At 39.3% G+C, this 21545-nt stretch overlaps 1 long non-coding RNA gene across 2 annotated transcripts in view; it reads right to left on the bottom strand.

Annotated features, from left to right (window-relative positions):
- LOC123795245 (uncharacterized) overlaps window positions 1-21179 on the bottom strand; it is a 170904-nt gene extending 149725 nt beyond the window's left edge. For both annotated transcript variants that reach the window (XR_006780417.2, XR_015726294.1), the window contains exon 1: window positions 20955-21179. This is a non-coding gene — a long non-coding RNA (uncharacterized LOC123795245). The remainder of the gene's footprint in view (window positions 1-20954) is intronic.
- Between the last annotated feature and the right edge of the window lie 366 nt (window positions 21180-21545).

Raw genomic sequence — 21545 nt, forward strand, 5'->3', positions numbered from 1 at the left:
ACTTCTTTCCATGGGTTAAATGTAAATCACACTGGCAATGCGGCACTATTTAAATTTAGCACGGAAGGGAATTCACAGGAAGAGAGGAGCCCACATGTCCTGCATGTCAATAAAATGATTACGTATCATCGTGTTTAACGAATTGGTTACAATCAGTCTAATATCGCGTCAATCTGTTGCTGTTTTGTGGTGGCGAGCATCAGATAACGAAAATATTGTGGGTAAACTTCTCCTGTCAGTTCCAAGGACTGTCGGAAGACTGCCCAGCCAACTCTTTGAATTACTGTGGTTCCTGGAAAACTTTCTTTGAGAGGTATGTACGCGGGGCGGCTGCCTCTGTTTTTTTAGCATCACTGTGGTTTCAGAGCAAGAGCTCATGGGCTCATTTGAAAATTCTTTCAGTGTTTTCATCCTCGCTTGTGGCATCACATTATATTTTGGTGTATAGAAAGCTCAGTGTGTGAGGAGGATAATATCATATCAAAAAGAACCCTGGAGATAGCTGTAAAGTATACCAGTTAGCAACTCGGCAGAGAACCTTCCATCAAACAACCTGAAGTGAGGTTGCTTTGTTCATTAAACTGACCTACATGAACCATTATTGCTATTTGGCTCTGAATTATTAAAAATCAGTAGCAAGATTTAGCACACCTCTAACTCCAGGCTCTCCTGCTCTTCAAGATAAAAACAGTCTCTCTTTGTGCTAGTTAGAAAACATATGTGAACGTACTAGCACTCAGCTTCTCGTGATAACCTTGTTAGTGTCTATATAACTGCATGTAACCACTCAGCATGACATCCTTTTCCATTTCTCTTTGTGAATAATTTTGTTATACCTCATCCATTTTCTAGTGCTCTTTATTACAGCATGCTACTACATTTATTAGAGTTCCCATCAGAGAATTCTTGTTATCCTTAATAGTGCCACGTACTGCCCTCTCTTGACTGTAAGACTGGCACTGTTCAAAGCACATTTATTAGTTTATAACCCTTACATTTTAAATTCCTGCCAAGAACTTCCTAGGTGAAGAATAAGTTTGTAATAAATATTCACACACACACACACACACACACAACACCCCCGCCACCACCACCACTCGTATTAAAATTATAGCACCAAGGACCTGCCTTTTAGTCCACAAACATCGGGAAACTTCTTCGTTTATACCTCTTACGACCAGGCACTGTGGCATGCTCTCGGCAGCAAGTACTTCCCTTTGATTCCAGAACGCATTCTTGGATTTGAAGCTTTGAGTGGAATTGGGGGGAGCTGCTGATTTTGCCACGTTGCTGCCCTGGGCTTTGTTGTGTGGACTACCCCACCCCGACTAGAAACACCCATAGGCCGAGAGTAAATAGAAGAAGGCTTAGATTTTTGATGATTTTTCAGCAGTCTAATCCAAAATACTTCTGAGGTTGGCCACATCAGATATGAGTTGCTAGTTGCCTGGCATTGGCAAATTGCCTATTTGGGGCTTCTTATAAGATCACCTTTGAAATAGCCATCCATAGGAAGAGATAACGGAAAATGAGTGGATAGCACATGCCTTGTTTCGTCACCTGATGTGAAGAAAAGTTTCTTCTCCCAAGGAAGAGAGTGGTCACCCTGTGTTTATCTTCTATTCTTCATTGGGAGGAGGGAAGGGTTTAGAAAAGGAAATATGTTAAAAATTGAGCTATCCTATGACCCAGCCATTGCACTACTGGGTGTTTACCCCAAAGATACAGACGTAGTGAAGAGAAGGGCCATATGCACCCCAATGTTCATAGCAGCATTGTCCACAATAGCTAAATCGTGGAAGGAGCCGAGATGCCCTTCAACAGATGACTGGATTAAGAAGTTGTGGTCCATATATACAATGGAATATTACTCAGCTATCAGAAAGAACGAATTCTCAACATTTGCTGCAACATGGACGGCACTGGAGGAGATAATGCTAAGTGAAATAAGTCAAGCAGAGAAAGACAACTATCATATGATTTCTCTCATCTATGGAACATAAGAACTAGGATGATTGGTAGGGGAAGAAAGGGATAAAGAAAGGGGGGGTAATCAGAAGGGGGAATGAAACATGAGAGACTATGGACTATGAGAAACAAACTGAGGGCCTCAGAGGGGAGAGGGGTGGGGGAATGGGATAGACCGGTGATGGGTAGTAAGGAGGGCACGTATTGCATGGTGCACTGGGTGTTATACGCAACTAATGAACCATCGAACTTTACATCGGAAACCGGGGATGTACTGTATGGTGACTAACATAATATAATAAGAAATCATTAAAAAAAAAGAAGAAAAGAAAAGGAAATACGTTGCTGATGGGATCAAGAAGAGTGAATGCGAGAAGGAGAAACAGGGGGAGACCATCACCTACCATTTAAATAAAAAAAAAAAACCTTTCAGGAATGGAAAGTGCCAAATGTATCTTCACATATAACCATAAAAATCACTAAAAGCTCTCATCACTTTTGCTTCACATGGATTTACTTCTTTCTCCAAACAATAAAATACACTGTTACAGGAAGACGTAAGTGTACAGATGCCAAATACCTTATACTTTTTGGAGCTCAGAAAGCCCTTATTATGCAGCTGGCTCCCAAAGTCTTCCTAGATAGCAAGAGGCAGCCACTGACGATCGTAATGGGACCGGGTCACGTGGGGGAAATCCCCTGGGCTTCATTCATAATCAGGTTCCGCTTTGTTTCCCAGAGGTGTGTGTGTTCTCTACCACCAAGTCCAGGAACTGCTCTACATATCATCAAGAGCAGTCCTCAGACAGACAAGAGGCACGTCCTCTCTGCCTCCTGTTATCATGAGCCGCTGCCCTTATTCTACGCTAAACCTTCTTTTGCTGCCTTTTCCCCCCCTTATTGCTGTTGGCATCAAGAATATACAAGTTGTTTGCTTTCTGGGAGGATTTATGCCTAGTAGCCTTTGTCACTGTTATTACCATTTCACGCTCACAAGCAGAGGTGGCAGATTTAAAGATAAAATATCCAGAGGTGGGAGGAGCTTGCAATTGGATATATCCTAGTTGGTTATTTTTGTGCACTTACACAATGACTGTCAGAATGGTGGCAGGTTTTTTTTTTTCTTGGTCATCCACAAAAGACAAACAACACTTCGTACCCCTCTTCCCCTTCCCCTACCCACCTGCTTCCTGATATTGAGTTCTCCACAACTGCATCCGTAAATCCTAATTGCATCATATGTTCCATTTTCAGCAAACTGGAGGCGGTTTCTTAAGTGTCTAGTTAAGAGAATTGCCTGCCAATCCCTGTAGTCCTTAAGATGCGAATTCTGGAGTATGCTCAAAGATAAAGCTTCAGTGATGTCTTAGAAGAAAGTTTGGTTTCGATATAGATACCAAAGAAGGTGCAAGAAGAACTGGCTCATGAGATCTTAGTGTAAGGAGACTTCTCTAACTGTATCATCTAAAGCAAAGATCAAGCGAAATGGGTTCAAGACAGGCAAGTATTAGCTGCAGCATCAAGAGAGGTGTGAGAGGGTGGAAATCTAAGAAAATTGAAAACCTTCCAGAAGATCTCTTATGCTGGTGAGAACAGATGGCAGAAGAAGAGGAGGCATAAATGTCAAGAAGATGAAAAGCCTAGCCTTAAGAAAGATGAGTAACCAAGGGGGACCAGAGGCTTGGACTTACACCTGGGATCAAAAGCCAGCAAAAGGAGAACTAGTCAGTGACTCAGCATGAAGTAAGGAGGCCAAGTGCATGTGGTTTTGTTTTAATATATTGCGTTCAGCGTAGGGACTTGGTAAGGGTACACAAGAGTAATAAAGATAAAGAGCAAAATAGTCCACTTTTAAACCCAAAGAAAATCTCGGCCAATTACCACTAAAAAATCGTTCAATATATATTGAAGACGGAAATTGATTGCTATTTGATTACGACTAATTTGGACATAATGCAAATTTTGCAATAGACTCATGAAACTGCCCCCAGATGCACATGAATTCCTGCTTAGATAAACACGAGATGCCAAAGATGTGTTCCGTCTGGAGCCTCTCCATGGGCAGTTTCTGCTGAGACTCAGGCGCCCCTTCTCTTACTTTCGAAGCCCTTCTCTAATCAGAAGATTACGATTTTCTTATTCTTATCTATTTCACTCCTATATCACCTCATTAGTTTCCTGAAAGTGTTTCTAATTCAACAAACTATTTTTCTTCCCCTTGGTTAAAGTGCTTGTAATTGTGGATCCCATACTTGGTCCAGTGCTGAATGATCATTTCTTTTGATATTCATTATTCACTGTTGGACCCACCCAGAGAACATGGATCCCAGGAAAAATCAGGTACAAACTGTAGGTTTACTATTTATCTCTGGGAGAGAGATTGTTTACCTCAACTTCTTGAGCCAACTTGGGGACGAGTTAAGAAATACCATGGTTAGATAAAACTCTGAATCTCTGTGATGATTGTGAAATTTTTCCTATAACTACTTGCCTTTGTCAGTGTGAGAGGTAATTAAAATGGGTCCATGGGGCACCTGGGTGGCTCGGTCCATTAAGCATCTGCCTTTGGCTTGGGTCATGATCTTGGGGTTCTGGGATCGAGCCCTGCATTGGGCTCCCTGCTCAGCAGAGAGCCTGCTTCTGCCTCTCCCTCCGCTGTTCCCCCCACTTATAATAAATAATAATCTTTAAAATAAAATAGGTCCATAAAGATGGCTTAATATTCTTACACTACGCTTTTTATAAATGTTACTCAGCTCCTTCATCTCTTCTACATTACACCCATCACTGCCATATTCTTCTTCACATTGAGACGTACCTGTCTTTTGCTCACGAAGAATCTTAGATGCCAAATACTAATTCCTGTAATATTTTATCTACTGGACAAATGCTATCATTTATATCTCCAGATTTGTAGAGTTTGTATTATTTTTCCCTCAAGTCATGAAAAATACTCGTTTCCTTAAAAGAAACCTAAATTTATTATATTCAAGGTGTTTGTCTTTAAACTTTGTCAATTTCATTTATCAATGTCTTCTAATTCTTAGATATTGGTAGATGTGCATAATCATCATTGAAAGTCTGATTTTTTGGTTTTACTGAATGCACTGTTATTATTTTCCTTTAGCCCTTGACATTCTGGGAATTGCAATCCATCAAAGCAATTCAAGTATTGACAGCAAATGGGGTTCACACTACAGTTTCCATGTTGGATTTACTTCTATAAACCTTTAAGATTTCTCACGATGATTGCACTCTCTGAACCCCCAGAACCAACAGATGGCTATGGAAAAACTCAGGAATCTGAAGGATAGCCAATATGCCAGTGTCAGTGCCACAACTTGCAATATATAGCTATGTTATTCATATGGAAGTTTGCATGATTAAATGGAAGCATATTGAGAAGTAAACTTTTCTTCATGGATTTCTTGTTACGAAAGTCTTTTATGTTACCTGAATCAAATAAAATAGTCCAAACAGAAACAGGTTGTTTGCTTAATGGTCTGTGAAACTAGGACCAATGATTGCACTTGTAATTTCTGGCGCTGAGGCTCTCAAACATTTAATAAAATCATCACATTGCTAAAATTTCTCCTCCTCTTGCCTCTGCGCCCTGTTATGGCTCAGAGATTTAATTTCAATAATGTAATCAATAGTGTGATGAGGAGATTGTGGCTTTCTTTAAAGGGATGCATTACACAGAGAAATACAGGGAACCCCTTTCTCAGCTTATGTGGAAGAGGATATAGGCTATGGACATCCATTTTGACTCTCCTTAACTTGCTCAAAAATCCCTCCACTCCTTAACTCACTGCTCTCCAAATCTTATTGATTGTTCATTCCTACCTTTAAAAAAAAATTCAAGTTACCAAACCAACCTTCTATATACATACTTTATCAATTATATTACCTCATATTCTCCGAATAGATGAAAATACATGCACAAAATATAAATTCATAAGAATGAGATAAAATAAGCATTATTTTTAAAGATCATTAGCTGATATCTCAGTGCATATGTTCCATTTGAGGTTAATTGTCATGATAGTGGATGATAAACCCATATTTCAAGTAGCTTTTTAAAAAAATTTTTTTTTTTTTTACTCATTTGGAAGAATATCGGAAGATCCAAACAAATCTTAATTGTTTTCGGCTCACAGACAGAGTTTATTCTGTGAGTGGAAGTGTCAGCTTTGTATGTTCCCTAGATTCATCTGTGCTTGCATTAAGGGTACTATCTTCAATCAGTGTTATTTCTTTGCCAGAAAATTTGTGAACCACTTGTCCATTTTAGGAGAGGTTTTTTTTAGTAAAATCTGATAACATAATCTATAAATTCATATCCCTGGCCCTACATAAACCAGAATATACCATATTATGAGTAAAATAAACAGATGAGTTGAAGGTGACTTCACTAACCATTTCACCTTACAGAATTATCAGCTTTCTTTTAGGGACCCTTAGATGACACTTGATCTTCTCAAACGTGGAGGGAGTGAGCACTATTTTAATCTGTTATTAAATATAGTGAAGGTTAACTTCACTCTTATTATTCATGTGGACAAAAAATGTACGTGGACATTGCAGTACTTTCTTCTCATCCTCCGACGGGCCACCTCGCGTAGTAGATTGTGTCTACACATCCAAGTTCGGAGACTTCTGTCTTCATGGATAAACCTGAAGTTCTGGCTCAAATCTTTTCTGCTGCTTCTTCTTCTTCTCTTCTCTTTTTTTTCTTTTCTTTTCCTTTTTTTAAGCTATCTTAATGTTAAGGTCTCCTTTCATCTCTTTAGAATGAGAGCAGAAGGAGCTGAGTATGTGGGCAGAGCTTGCCCACTGGAAGCCTCTGATTTAGGACAATTGCTCAGAGAATTCTAACTCTTTAGAGGTCTCATAGTTTTTCTAATTTTTCATAGTTTCTCTGGATGATTGTATAAACTCTGAAGATAGCAGATATATTACCACCCAAACTTCTCTTCTGAGCTACAAACCCATACATATAAGAACTACCCACTGGACAGCTCCACATGAAAATCCTACTTTTTCAAAGCTAAATTTTTCATTTGTGATTAATGGTTTTACCATCTACCCTTTACCCAAGTAAGAAACCTTGACCTTTCCTTCTTTGCTTGCCTCATTCATGTCAATAGGTTCCTTTTACTCTAGACCTTAAAATCTCTCCAGCTGCCACCACAGCCCTGCCTTTGTTAATACTTGCATTGTTTCTACCTAAATTATGGGACATTTCCCATTTCCTCCAGTCTTTTGACCATACAACAGATCCTCACACTGTTGCTGGATTGATCTTTTTAAGAGACAAAAACTATGTCATTCCATTTTGATAACTCTACATTAATGGTTCCCCTTTGCCCACAACATAAGAGTTTGCTCCTTAATGGCACAAAGACTTTCCACAGTCTGGCAACCACCCTCATCTCCTACTAACTGTTTGCTTTGCTACTCTTCTTCCACACCATGGGCTCTGATCATTCCAAATTATTTGAAAATAGCGACGGTGCTGTGGTTTTCCATAAATCCAATCATTCTAGACTGCCCTTTGCCTATATTTCCTCCAACATCAACTTATGCTCATCTGGAAAACTCCAAATAACTTGAAAACCTAGATTTTCTACCTCTACATTCTACAGGAAGAATTGCCATTATTTCACACCAAAGAGATATCTTTCACTTAATTTCCATTGATTTACTTATTTTCTTTCAGTTTATGGTGAGTATGATCTTAGCAGGAGCCATTTCTCATCTATGTTAATAGAGTCTATCACAAAATCTAGTACGTAGCAGCAAAACATTTCATTAGCAATGTATATCAGGAACTGGTCTAGTTGCTAAGGCTTCAGGAGTGTACAAAGTAGACAAAAATCTCTGAGTTCTTGCAGCATACGTTGCAAGTTACAATGGATGTACCATATTCAAATCTATGTAACAATACCCTGTAGCTCACATCACATGGATTTAAGAGAATTGTCCCAAGTGGGAAAAACCACTATGGAATCACCAGGCTGACCACAGACTGAAAATTAACTCTGCCTCCTAATAGAAAAACTTGTATCTTGTAATGAGATCAAAAGCTCTTATTCCCTGAATGCAATTTACATGACATTAAATTTTTAAAATAAAAAAGGATTTATATAAAATGAAGAACATTACCTTTTAAATGCCTTTTTTGATGATGTCTACTAACCTGCATCTTTTGAGCATAATTCATCTGATAAATAACACCTGGTAAGTAGTAAGTATTTAATAGTTATTTGTGAATATAACTAAATAATGATAACTAATTAATTTGGGTCAAGAATCTACATGATTTTTATAATGTCCCTTCAAGGAATAAAGCTAGATTAAAAGTTGAATGAGCTGCAGCTCATATTAATTTCACCACGTGCATTTCACGTGATGCTCAATGTTCTACTTCAATCTTTACAAATCACCGATCTACAGGCCTGATGTTTCTGTCTGACAGTTTTAAAATTTTGCCACATAAATAGTGATAATTTACTATGTGCCAGATCCCGTATAAAGTGTTTTCTTCCCCAGTTTTATTGAGTTAGAATTGACACAATGTATGAAGTGTTTTGAATAAATTGTCTTATTGAATCTTTACATCTCCATGAGCTAGGTTCTACTATTCTTTCCATTTTACCTATAAGGAAAGTGAGGTTCAGTGATGCTTAATAGTCTGCCTATGATCACATTGTTAATAAATAACAGAGCAAGAATTTGAATTCAGGGATTTGGGCTTTGAAATGCCTTGGGTTTAACCTCGGCTGCCCTGCATGTCATCAGGGCACTGATGCTGAAGGACAGGACTCATACAAGTGTCGTATAATCACCAGACCTTGTCTGCAAATATATCTGTCATCTACTGGGATTGAGGGATATGCACAAATAACACACGATAAAGGGGGAACATGGAGAAGAGAAGAGGTGCAAAACATCACCTGACCATGGAAGCTACCAGTCTTCAGACTCAAAGAGTGTCAACTAAGAGCTGGCCATTGGCTCAGGAAGAATCAAGAGGAAATAGTACCACACTAAGATGGAAACTGTTTGTGGGAAAATACATGAGAGCTCTTTCCTGCCTCTGCTTCATGTCAGGTTTAAATTCGGGCTAGCATGTTTGGTGTTACGGGGTCCTGAAGGTGTCTGGAAGCAGCAGAGTGGGCAGGGTGGAAGGGCCAGAACTGCATCACTGCAAGTTGAGATGAGTAGAGTTAGTATGAACTGGTCTATCGGGCTAGCTCTACTCACCAAACATGATCCTGACAACTGAGACTTAGGCAATCAGGTCTTAAAAGGGTATTGATTTGCATTTGGTGAGTTTAGGACAGAATGAGAAAAATGGATACCACAGTGAAGGACTGGGAAGGATGACGGCAGGCAGATGGATGAAGGGAACACCAGGAACAAATCCCACCTATCTGTTCTATATGGCTATTTCCATGTCTAGTAGCATACGAGTCTTGTGAACTCCTATGGGTGTGTCCACCCACAAGTGAGTTCTACGGGACAAGCAAGAGCACGTGCCTTGGAGGCAGACCTGTACTCAGATCTAGGTTCCATTTCTTACTACTCTGCAAGCTCATCTCATCTGAACCTTGGCTTTCTCTTCTTCTAAATGGGAATAAGAATATCTCTCAATATTATTGTAAGGATCAAACAGATAATGTATAATAGCCCCCGTGCAGGCCTCAGAGATAGCAGGCAGGCAGTGAATTTCAATTCTCCTTCTTCTCACTCAGTAATTTCACTACAAAAGTGAATGTGCTGTCTATGAACACACACACACACACACACACACACACACACACACACACACCTGTTACTGGCTTAAAGGAGAAAAAAAGGAAACAACTACTATTCAAATGTGGAAAATAGAAAGATTGTGCCCTTTTTTCTTCCTATATGTCAAGCTAAAATTTATGGCAATTTTTAAAAAAGAGATTGTTATTCAACAGTCACAGAGCTCCAAAAGCAGCTTCTTACAAAAGTCAGACTACCAAGGGTCTGCTAGGAAAGTGCCCTGTCTACCCACTTAAGCAGATTCTTTCCTTTGGGGAAAGAAGAACCTTCAGATTTTCTTTAGAGTCAACCATCTGTAATTCTAAACGATAAGACCTTTTGGGAAATAAGATCCGAGACTACTATCTGCTTGAGACTCACGGTAACCAAGACCGAAACCATGATTTTTCTGGACATGCTGCCCTCAGTCCAGAGCGCATCCTCCTTCCCACTTGGGGTTCAGCTTTGTCTGCATCTCCCTTTCTGGAGGAAGGGAGAAGTCTGATGGCATTCCGTAGAGTTCTGTTTCTCGTCCCTAGACTGTGTCTAGCGAAAATATAAAAATGGAATATCCTTACAGTTGCTCTCTGACTACACATGATGCATAATGACAATCATAATTACGTTTTCTGTTAACCTCTAGGTACCTCAAAACACGACTTCATTATTAGTGAGTATGTCTGGGCAAGAATTTAGAAAATTTAGCCAGCTCTCTAAGATAAGATTAAGTAGGAACACATAGTTCTTTTATTTGCCTAGCGCTATTCTAAATGTTTGCCATACATTAACTAATTCAATGCTCCCCCAAACCTTATAAGGTGGTTACTATTATTATCCTCATTGTGCAAACAAGGAATTTTCAGGGACAGAGTGGCGAAGTAATTGGCCCAAAGTGAAGCAGCTGGTGACTACAGAGGCTGCTCTGGGTTCTGATCTACTCTGACATATGGTACCCGTCCTTACGGCACTTAAAACCCTTTCTTTCTGCAAAACAAAGTAGCTTCTTCCTTCCAGTGACAAAATTTTCCTAGTACAATGAAATGCTTGCTCTGTTCCACCCTTTTCCCAACTCCTTGAAGATGGACAAACAACTTTCTTACAATATGGAGCAGTATTATTGCAAAATTTACTGCCAGGTTGAGACCTTGCATGCCACACTAAATTTTTATGACAGTTATAAACACCTAAAAAATCTAAGTCTATCATGGGACTGCTTATAAATCCTAATAATAACTCAGACCAAGCAGCATCATAAAAGAGTAGAGGGGCTAGAGTCCGGTAAGCAAGAACAAAGGTTTGGATGATTTCTTTAGTTTGATCTGTGGCTCTTCTTGCCTTTCTCTGCAAGACATTAAGAGACGGGTGGGGGGATGAGGAGGGTAGAAGAAAAAGGAGGCTTCCCATAGGAACCCCACTAGATCTAATTTTCTGAACTCCAGTTTTCTTTTAAGTAAAATGGTATTCAATACATTGTAACGCCCTTTGAAATTCCATCTTACTAAATCCGCTCAGGATTTAGGAGGCCAATTTAATAAGTGATTGTAGAATTCCCGCCATCTGAGTGCTGCCTCAGGAGTTATTCCCCTGTTGTGTGTTTCTTTTTAAGTATTGGAAGGCCTGGGGAAATACTAAACAGAATTATAAAAATGAATTATACAAGCTTTGACTTTAAAGTAATGAGACTAATTCTACAAGCCACACCTGAAAATCAATGTTGCCATAATCATACTTGCACATTTAGTCAAAAATGCACAACACAGAATCAGAGGGGTTAGGGAGCAGAAAAGGATTAGAAGAATACACGTCAAACTCAGAATAGTGGTCACCTCTGGGATTATAGAAACTCTAGTTTATGCTATAACGTTCTAATTTTTTAAGGACAGTATGTTCATATATTTTTTTAAAAATCATCTAACACATTCTGGTCTAAAAAGTACCCAGAATAACTCAAACAACTTGTTGTTCAACATTTTTTTTCATGAATTTTCAAAGAATGAGATCTCCTGCTTTCAAGAAGTAACCATCCCAAGGCTTTAATCTGAGGCAAGACTGTGTTCTCACATTACTTCCATTTTAGGATTGGTGTAATGATCGTCACTAATAAGAAAGAGAATAAGGTTGCCGTGAGTGGGATCTCACTGCTTTCTTTGATGTAGGAATCAAATCCTGCCGCATTTCTAATTAGACTTCACTTATTAATATATTCAGTCAATCTCTCCAATATACTTGAGAATCTCATTGCTCACGGCATTTTTTAGTTGACTGATGACATGATCACCCACTGCAGTAGACTCAATGATTGGGTTCCATATACATTTCTCAGATGTCCAAGAAGAAAATTCACTTTCTCGCCTTAGAGAATAAGTGAAGAGAAATCATTGAGTCCTAAACTTGAATTTGTCATCATAAACAAGTGCTAATGTATGATGGTGGGGGAACTGTATCTTCAAGCAAAAATGATCTGTCCATTGGTCTGGCCCTTAGAAGATTTGGATATATATTCTAGAAGGCCTAACATTAATAAGTATATGTAATGGTAAAGGCTCAGGAAAAGTATATTTTAATTTTACTCCCAGTAACAATTTTGGTCAACATGGAATTAAGTGAAAACAATACTCCTCCTTGTCCCCTTCTTCCCCTACCCCAAAATCTCAAACTCCTATAAAGACTTTAAAAACGAAATAACATGAATTTATGTATTTTTCTACTAACATTTGATTGGTATTTATCATGCAATACAAAAAGACTTTTTTGGGGGGTACTTTAAAGAGGGGAAAATGGCAAATTACAACAACATACTAATGTGCTCAGTGCTGAGACAGCAAAGGACACCCACCGACACCCGGGTACTCTCTGACCAGATGCGTAGAAACAGAGAACAGCAAGGGAAAAATAAAGCTTCCTGTTCTCCGTAATGACTCCAATGTGGAAAAATTGTTATTCAGAAAAGTAACGTGGGAAAATAAATCTGTAGCCCTTCTCATTTGATGCAGGTGGGCATCTGTGTATATATTCACATATACAATTATTGACAATAAAATACAATAGATTGTAATCACTGATGAGAACTTATCAAGCCTTCTTGTAAAGTCTACTGACAGTATGAAGTGGAAGACAAATCCCTGTGGAAAGACCAGGGATAAGACATTCTTGACTCTGTCTTTATGAAATAGTGAAATTAACTGAGAATGCCTCCTATGACTGCACCCTGAGGCCTAGTGATATTCATACATTAACACTCCAACCCAGGGAATTAAGGTATAAATACTAGCTTCAATCCATCCCCCATCCTGCTCCTATTTGACTAGAAAGCCTTGCAGTGCTCTGTGTTTACAGGGATGGTATGTGTGCACTAGCAAATGAGACATCATGGGAAAATTAACTCCTTAAAAAATTCAAATGGGCATGTGTGTAAATATCAGATTTTAAATAGAAAATTTTCAACCAAGGGACTTTAATAAAATTAAGAAATAAAATTTTTATAATTAATAAAGGTCAAAGGTATAAGAAAAAAATGCCCAGACAACATTAAGATGTCTCTAACGGTGAAGGATTTTTGATCGTGTATCCACTCTCACAGTGATTTGTGTAAGGGATTGATCAGCTTCTAATTATCGCCACCTGACTGATACGTGTGCACAAATAGAAAGAGTAGGGGCTTTGGAATCAGGCCTAGAATCACATGCAGCTTCCCCTACTAGTTCTGTGTCCCTGGTCGAGTCATCTAACCTCTCTGGGTCTTATTTTCCTTATCTGTAAAACTGCAGTAATAAGGCTTACTTCACGTAATTGTGTGATATAAACATAAGATATTATTAATCTGGAACTAAGTAGGTCTTCAATAATTGGCAGATAACTTTTTAATTCTATTATCAGTAAAACGAATGCCATTTTTAAAAGAGCTTTACCTTCTCCTGGGAGTAAATCGCATACAGCACTAACAAGAATAGAAAGGACACGGCATCTATTCAACTCCTAGTATATGCCAGGAATTTCATTTTGCACTTTATATGCGTTATCTCATGAAATTGTCCCAGTAATCTTAAGAAGTAGGTATTCTTAGCTATGTCTAAAGATGAGATGACTGGGACTGAATTAGATTAGGCATCCTCCTTAAAGTCACACAGCTATAAATGTCAAAGTATCACAGAGTGAGGATTTCTGGAATGCTGCTTATTCGTCATTGCCTTGCTAATTGAGTCCTTGTATCTTTCCAAATTCATTTTTAACCATGATATAGCGTCAGGTGTAATATCTATGATCATAAAATTCCAGTTCTCACTAAAGTTGTCTTACTGACAAGCTTTGCAAAGAGCTGCAAATACTGCTTAGCAGTTTTGTGACAATGTCCAGAAATTGTAGTAACGCAGAGCTTGGAATTTCAACTCCAGTGTTCCATAGATCTTCTCTATAAGGGTTTATTTTTCTTCATCATGGCAAAAGAGAAGACCTTGCATTTTCAAGGTTCAAAATAGACCCTTCCATTTCCTGCATTTCCTTCAAATCGCCTTGGGTGACAGTTGATCAAGTATTCTATACGACGTCAAAACTGTTTGTGGAAAAGCTCCAGGAAACTGTAAATTTCAAAACATGTAGGCTTGTCATCTTCAGAGTACAATAGCTAATAAAGTCATAAGGGCATCAAGGTCTCATTCTTACCTTGTAGGCCCCCAACTTGCCAAAACTGCAAAGATACATACACACTCTCCCTGACAGCCAGCCACATGAAATCTCCTGGATTTGCCAGATCATGGGAATTTATTTATATTTTCAAAGTTTGAAGAGATTTTATTCAAAAAGACTCATCTTAGAATTGTCAGAGTAACTGTAAAACAATGCACAGGGCACAGTTGGTTTGTCTCTCACCGGATGTTTGGGAACTCCTTGAGTGAGTCATCAGAAAATGGGTCTGGTATAGCACCTTGCGTTAAAATACCTTAATACAGTTGCTAAATGAATGAATAAATTACTTTAAGAGTTAAACATATCACAATTGTCTTTCCCCTTTAAAATGTATAAAAACAATTTTTGATTAAGGTGGACAGATAAATCGTACTCAACACATGCTTGGACAAGTTTATGGACAAGTTTATTCTCAGTTAACTAATTCTTAAAGAAGCTATTCTTAATATTTATGCTCAGAATATGCAAAAGGATGAAAATCACAAAGAAAAAGCATACATAATACAACTCCTATGTATTTATAAATATCTTAATCTAGGTAACAATGACTATTTCATGATCCAAATATTAAAAAGAGAAGGCGTAGAGAGTGCTATGAGCTCAATATTTATTCATTTATGAGCAAAATTAAAAGTCATTTGGAGAGCTGCATTTCTTTAAGAATAGGAATAATAATAAGAGCCACCATGTTTTTTGTCTTACTGAGGGCCACCTGTTTAACATATTGCCTCTGTGGAGAATTCCAGATCCTTATTAAGTTGGTAAGTTAGGGTAGCCAGACATTTGGCAAATAATTTAACCATTTCATTCATGTTAGGATCTTTTTTTTACAGTTCTTCATTGCCTTCAAAATAAAGTTCAAATGCCACAGCGTGGCCTTCAAGGCCTTTAATAGGCAGACCTTGTTTTCTTCTGATATCAGCTAGGGCTCTTTGATTTCCACCAAATGACACCAACTATGACTTGCTTAATAAAAATCACATTTGTTAGAATGCTGTGCGGTGCTGACAGGTTGGAAAGAAAGGTTACAGAACAAGATTCCACCTAAGGAGATACCAGGCCATTCCAGAGGGCTCTAAGTTAGAAGCTGTTTGACTGTTCCACATGGAAATGCTCTGGAAACAGAAGGACGTCCGTGATTTTCAGCATTTTGCCACTCTTTTTGACTTCAGTCTAATAGAAAGAAGGCACCTGTCCCCAGCCCTGCCCAACAATAGCTGATGGGGAAAATCCAAATAAAATCAGGTTCGATTGCCCTAAGACAGGGGACTGAATGCTGGTAGCAAATATCAGCAATTGTGCATCTCTCTCCACAACTTTTTTGCCCCTTTCTCTTTCTTCAGCTACATGGAAGAACTTGCAGGTCCATGAATTACCACATGGTCTCGCTCTGTGCGACCTTTCCCTAACAGCCCTTCGTTCCTTTCGCGCCCTCACACCATAATTGTACCCCTCCCCCACAGCTCAGCGTCTTCTCTAAGAGCCTTGCCAACACCCCTTTCTTCCACTCTCACTCCCTAACTGGGTTGGTTGTCCTTTCTCAGTCTTCCCATAGTGTTTTCTGTTCACTTCCATCATACCTCTTAACCACAGGTAGTGCCGTAATTGCTGGCTTCCCTATCTCCCCTTCTCAGGCCTGTCCCTAACATTTCTCTGGAGCTCTCTACTCTGCTCTTCTCACCCTCTGTTCTTTTTTGCACCTTGTGGACCTTTGGACTGGAACTTATTGGGTCTAGAGATGAGTGATGTGCCCTTGAGAGGGGGAGCCTGGTGACAAGGCTGTGCACGAGCCCAGGAAGTAGGGCTTCTTCACTGGGCAAGAAATTCTGGGTCTCTGATGTGTGGTCTGGAAGACAGGGTGGCTCAAATTCTGGGTGAGCACATCTCATAGCCCCATGGAGAGAAGAATAGTCAGAAGAGGGATTAAGGGCCCTTTAAAGCTTAGTGTCTAGACGAGGGGCCCTGGCTACCTCAGTCGAAGGGCGATATTGCCTCAACTAGGCTGTCAGCTTCTTCAGAGGAAGCTATGCTTAGTTTTGTAGCTCTAGAAACTCCTGTGGGTGATGCACCGGTAGTGTCCTACACGGGGACCAAATGAACTCAAATTCACGACCTCAGTTTTCCCTGCAAAATGAAGCTAATATGATCTGTTCTATCTGCTGCCGGGGCTGATGTGCGAGAAAGGAAGTAAGTGGGGCAAGAGTGCTTTGACAGGAGCTAGTTTTTACAAATTGTTTCTAACAGCTTCTCACAGGTAAAGGGACCTATTTTTGTTGCCCTCCCCAAATAAGAAAGAGCAAAATGTTTTCCAAACGAAATACAATAGAGTTCAGATTATATACTTAGCTCTTAGCAAAGAACCTCAAGAATCAGGTTATGGTTGTGAACAATAATGTAAATAGAAACATTAGTATTTTTAATTTCTATAATTTATACTTTCCTCTTTCTCATTAAAAAATGATGTTAGGAAATCTATAATAAGGGACCTCAAACAGGAAGAGCAGAAGCACCAACTGATGTAAGACATTAAATTATTCTTAAGACGCTTGGGTTCATGCAAGATAATCATTTTAATGCAGCAATTTCAGGCTGAACTCCACTTTGAGTGTTCTTATAACATAATTTTCTTTTCTGGGAGTTGACTTGTAGAAATAAAGAGTATCATCTGGGGTATGAACTAAGCCTAGGAAATGGAAAGAAAACTAGGATTGGGTACACCCAGGCTGTACTTTGGGCTGAGCACTGGTCATTCATTCCTTCACCCATTATTCATCCAACGTGGAAGGGTTATTGAGCACCCATCCTGTTACAGAAGTTAGAGAAGCTGGTGTGAATAAAGGAAAGAAATGACGAAACGACATGAGATCTGCCCACAAGGAACTTGCAGTCTGGTGAGAAAGACAAAAGTAAGCCCCACAGTATGAAAAATGCCATAATGGTAAACACAAGCATACATCCTGATATACAGAGAGACATTTACTCCACTCTTCTGAAACCCTGAGGATTCCAGAACTTTCAGCATTATAAAGTTGGTGACAAAAGAGAAATCAGCCCATCTAAATCATTCCTATTGTGTTCTATGTTTGCCTGAGTTTGAGTTTATTTTATACTTTTCATTCAATTTTGTCAAGGCTGGTTGAGTAGCTACCACGTAACAAGTATTCAGCCACAACTGTCAGCAGGCCGCCATTGTCCTAGAGGGCTGGGACAGGGTATTTAATTCCCTCCACTTACTACTTAGATCAGTGACACTCAGACTCATTGCATAAGTGATACTTGATGAATCAGATGTCTGCGTTTAGGCCTTAACCTCGTATCCGAGCTCCCTATTACATAGTCAAGACCTTTGGACACTATGAGAAAAATGTAGTTAACAGAAGCTGAGCTCACCCTCCTTGTACCACCCTCCTCACCCTCTGAGCTCACACTGGTACAAATGAGTTGCAAACATGAGTTGAGAGAAAAATTAGGTCTCCTTGATTTCTCAACATAAGATTAAAAATAACATGAATCAGGGGCGCCTGGGTGGCACAGTGATTAAGCGTCTGCCTTCGGCTCTGGATGTGATCCCGGCGTTATGGGATCGAGCCCCACATCAGGCTCCTCCGCTGGGAGCCTGCTTCTTCCTCTCCCACTCCCCCTGCTTGTGTTCCCTCTCTCGCTGGCTGTCTCTATCTCTGTTGAATAAATAAAATCTTTAAAAAAAAAATAACATGAATCAAATTTGACAATGAAAACCAACAAGAACTGAGGAAAACTAGCATTATGGTGATCAACGATTCTCACAATTGTGTAATGTTGGGTGGAGAAAGCTGTAGCAAAAGGACCTAAAGAATTCCAAAGAAGAAACAAATAACAGCCTTTAAAAAAAAAAAGGTATTGACGCTGATACTCCAACACTTGACACTGATCACCTGAAATGACCATGAGCCGTGCTGGGCCCTTTGTCCTGTGGAATATGCAGTATTTTCTGAGCTCAGGTATAAGCCTATATTTGTTGAACATCGGTCGTGCATTTACCCCTCTCCAGCCAGGGGGACTGCATGCACCAGCTGTTTACACGTCTTCAGGAGGAGGAAGGGGAGTGACTAGCTTGCTCTGCACACTGTCTCATGTCAGAAAACTTTCCAAGTCACTGAGGGATGTGTGAGACCGCCGAGTTGAAGGAAAGTTCGGTCTTTAGTACTTCCTTTTCTGTCTCCTTACGTTAAGAATACTATCCCCAGGCTCAACCAGGCTCTCATTTCGAGAGGCGACTGCACTGCCCCTGTTCCCTGATGGCTGGGACCATGTGGCAGTCAATGGTTGAACCAGTAATGGCTCCAAAACCTTTCATAACCTCCCCGAGCTGTCTAGGAGATGACTTCATATATGCGGCCATCTTTGGGGTGTTTGTTTAGGCAACTGAGATTTCCCCAGGAGAACAGGGGTTTTTTCCCCAGGAGAAACTAAGGGTGTAAAGTAAAAATGATATGAAAATCACACAATGGTATGTGGGCCTAACATGCCTTACTGCATGACCACCAGAGTCCTTTGCCCACAGTGTTCTCCTCACCCTAGCACGGTGTCACATCTTTGCACCGCCACTGAGAAACAGGTCAATTGTGAAGACAGTGCTGTGGTTCCTTAGGTGACAGAGAGAAACTGTGTGATTTAGAGCTCTTTGGTTTGAGTTGTAGTTTTTAAAGTCATTTTGAAAAGAATGAGATATCTACTATGGACAAAATAATAGAGGTGTAGGAAATAGGTACCGACAACTATACAGCATTTAGAGAGTACTAAGGATGAGTTCTGAGCCCCGCTGGGGTAGAAAGCCCTGTGCAGGGATGCGCAAAAATGACTATAACCCAAACCTTATGCTCAAGGAGTTGCACGAGCAAGTGCTAACTTACACTAGACCTTCACTTCACAGAAGACACTTGGAAATACTAGGTCATGTAATTCTCTCTGCAGTGTTACAAAGTGGAAAGGGCACGTGGGGAAATAGACTTCACTAGGTGAGGCATGTTTCCGAGGACCACAGCGGTAAAATGTAGTGTAGCCACATCTGTCTCAGATTCTAGCTCCTGGGTTCTTTGTGCCTACGATAGGTAACTTCTTTAGGCTTGCAATAGTTTACACAGGAAGAGAGAAAAAATACACAACTATTGAGCAAACCATAACCTAGGAGGCAATACCCTAGGAATATAGTTTCATATTATGTTTCCTTTCTTCTCTCTCTTTTTTTTTAACCATCCATAGATACATTTGTGACAATCCCTTCAATGGTCAATTACGTACTTGCCCCAAATGTTGGCCAATTAGAAATGAATACCACTTACATCCATTATATCATTATAGTTTTATTAGCAAGGGAAGATTTCTTAAAATGTGCCCATATGCTAAATTTTGCTCTAAGAATTGAAATGATTAGGTCTTCATTGAATCTCATAAATTTCCTCTATTTCTTATAAAATATAGAGGACCGTAACTGTGAATTTTCAAAAACATGTTCCTGTTGGAAGCAACTGGAAATCTAAGGGAAACACACACACACACTACCTTACACATCCCACAACATTCTTCCACCAACTATGCACTAAAGATGGTAACTTTCCACCAAATGCACCTAATGGCAGAGGATAAATCATAGTTCTCTGTCTGTTTTCCATTTGGTATGCCTGTACTCACAACCTTGATAGCAATAAGTAAACCTTCTGTTTCTTTTTCAAAAATTTTATAGGATGCTCTCATGTCCTTTTCTTCCCTGATTCCTCCTACACCACAATTCAGCTCACTCAGAAAATGCTATAAAGTTTCAGTGAAGAGGTTTGCTCAAAGCAACTACAAATAAAGTGCATGTACATAAATAACTTAGCCTGACTTTTTGTTTAATGTCCAAGATGATTGGAACAGATTGTATCATGAACTACTTTCCCTTTGGCTAATTAAATAGCAGTCCCCACTTACCATAAAGCATATTCTTATTAAAACAAGTATCTATAGTCACTCTGCTGGATAAATTACTCCCAAGTAAGTGCCATAAAGCCCATTACATTCCTGCTTTAGGAATGGAGCAGGTCCAAACAGACAATCAAAGGATTTCCCTGGGATTATTTTAGATTAGAAAAACTAAGGAAGACATGCGGCTCTGACAAGATCGTAAAGGCATAAAGGATAAATTAGCGGTTCCATACCAAACAAAGTGCTCTGGCGGTATCACAGTATATCCAAAAGTAAAAACAAATTCCTACTGTATTAACCTTCGCCAAAATGGAAATCTGTTTATGCAGAAATAAAAATGTCATGAACAACTGTTATCTCCTGTGCAAATCAAAATGACTGTTTTGAATAATAATAAAAAAGAAACCTTTCAAACCAATGACTATGGAAATGCACCATAGGAAAGAAGATGTCTTCATTTCAATAAATTGCTTTTTACATTTAATAGAAAAGGTTATGTTATGATTTGTCATATTAATGAACCATTATTGCATAACCATATTTTTATTGCAATATATTACCTGCTAAATGATGCCTTTTTTTTTTCCAGGAGAAAAAATTTCATAGAACACTTTCTATGGGAGTTTTTCTTGCTGCCAGTCGTTAAATCTTTCAAAAGCTGTCAGCAGCCTCAGAAATCAAGTTCAAAATACCATAGCCAACATGAGTATAGGCATAGGCTAGTCTATTTTTAAATTGTAATACAAAACTGCCAGAGAAATACCTAAACACAAAAGATTATTTAAAACGAGATCATCTTATCTAGCTTGTCAAAGTAAAGGACAAAGTCAGTGAAGTGTAATTTAACCCACAACGTCTATAAATATCACTAGACATTTGAGAGCTAAGTGATTTTTTTTTTCAGGCTAATTTTTCCTTAAACTCATTATGCACCAGACCCTCCCTGTCCTCCTCTGGCAGAGACCCTGTCCATGCCAGGCACAGGGAGCAGGGGACACTGACCACCCAAGGAGGTCAACTGGCTCCATTTCCTACATTGCTCCCATCCAGGAAGCCTTGCTCCTCAAGGGTAAATGGATGGTAAAGCATTGGCATCTACCCTGGAAACTTCTGCAGGAAGGCAGCCATACTTTTTTCTACAAATGCCATTC

Source organism: Ursus americanus, chromosome 12, assembly GCF_024610735.1.
Source record: "Ursus americanus isolate L20-20 chromosome 12, mUrsAme1.1.p, whole genome shotgun sequence".
Taxonomy (NCBI): Eukaryota; Metazoa; Chordata; class Mammalia; order Carnivora; family Ursidae; genus Ursus; species Ursus americanus.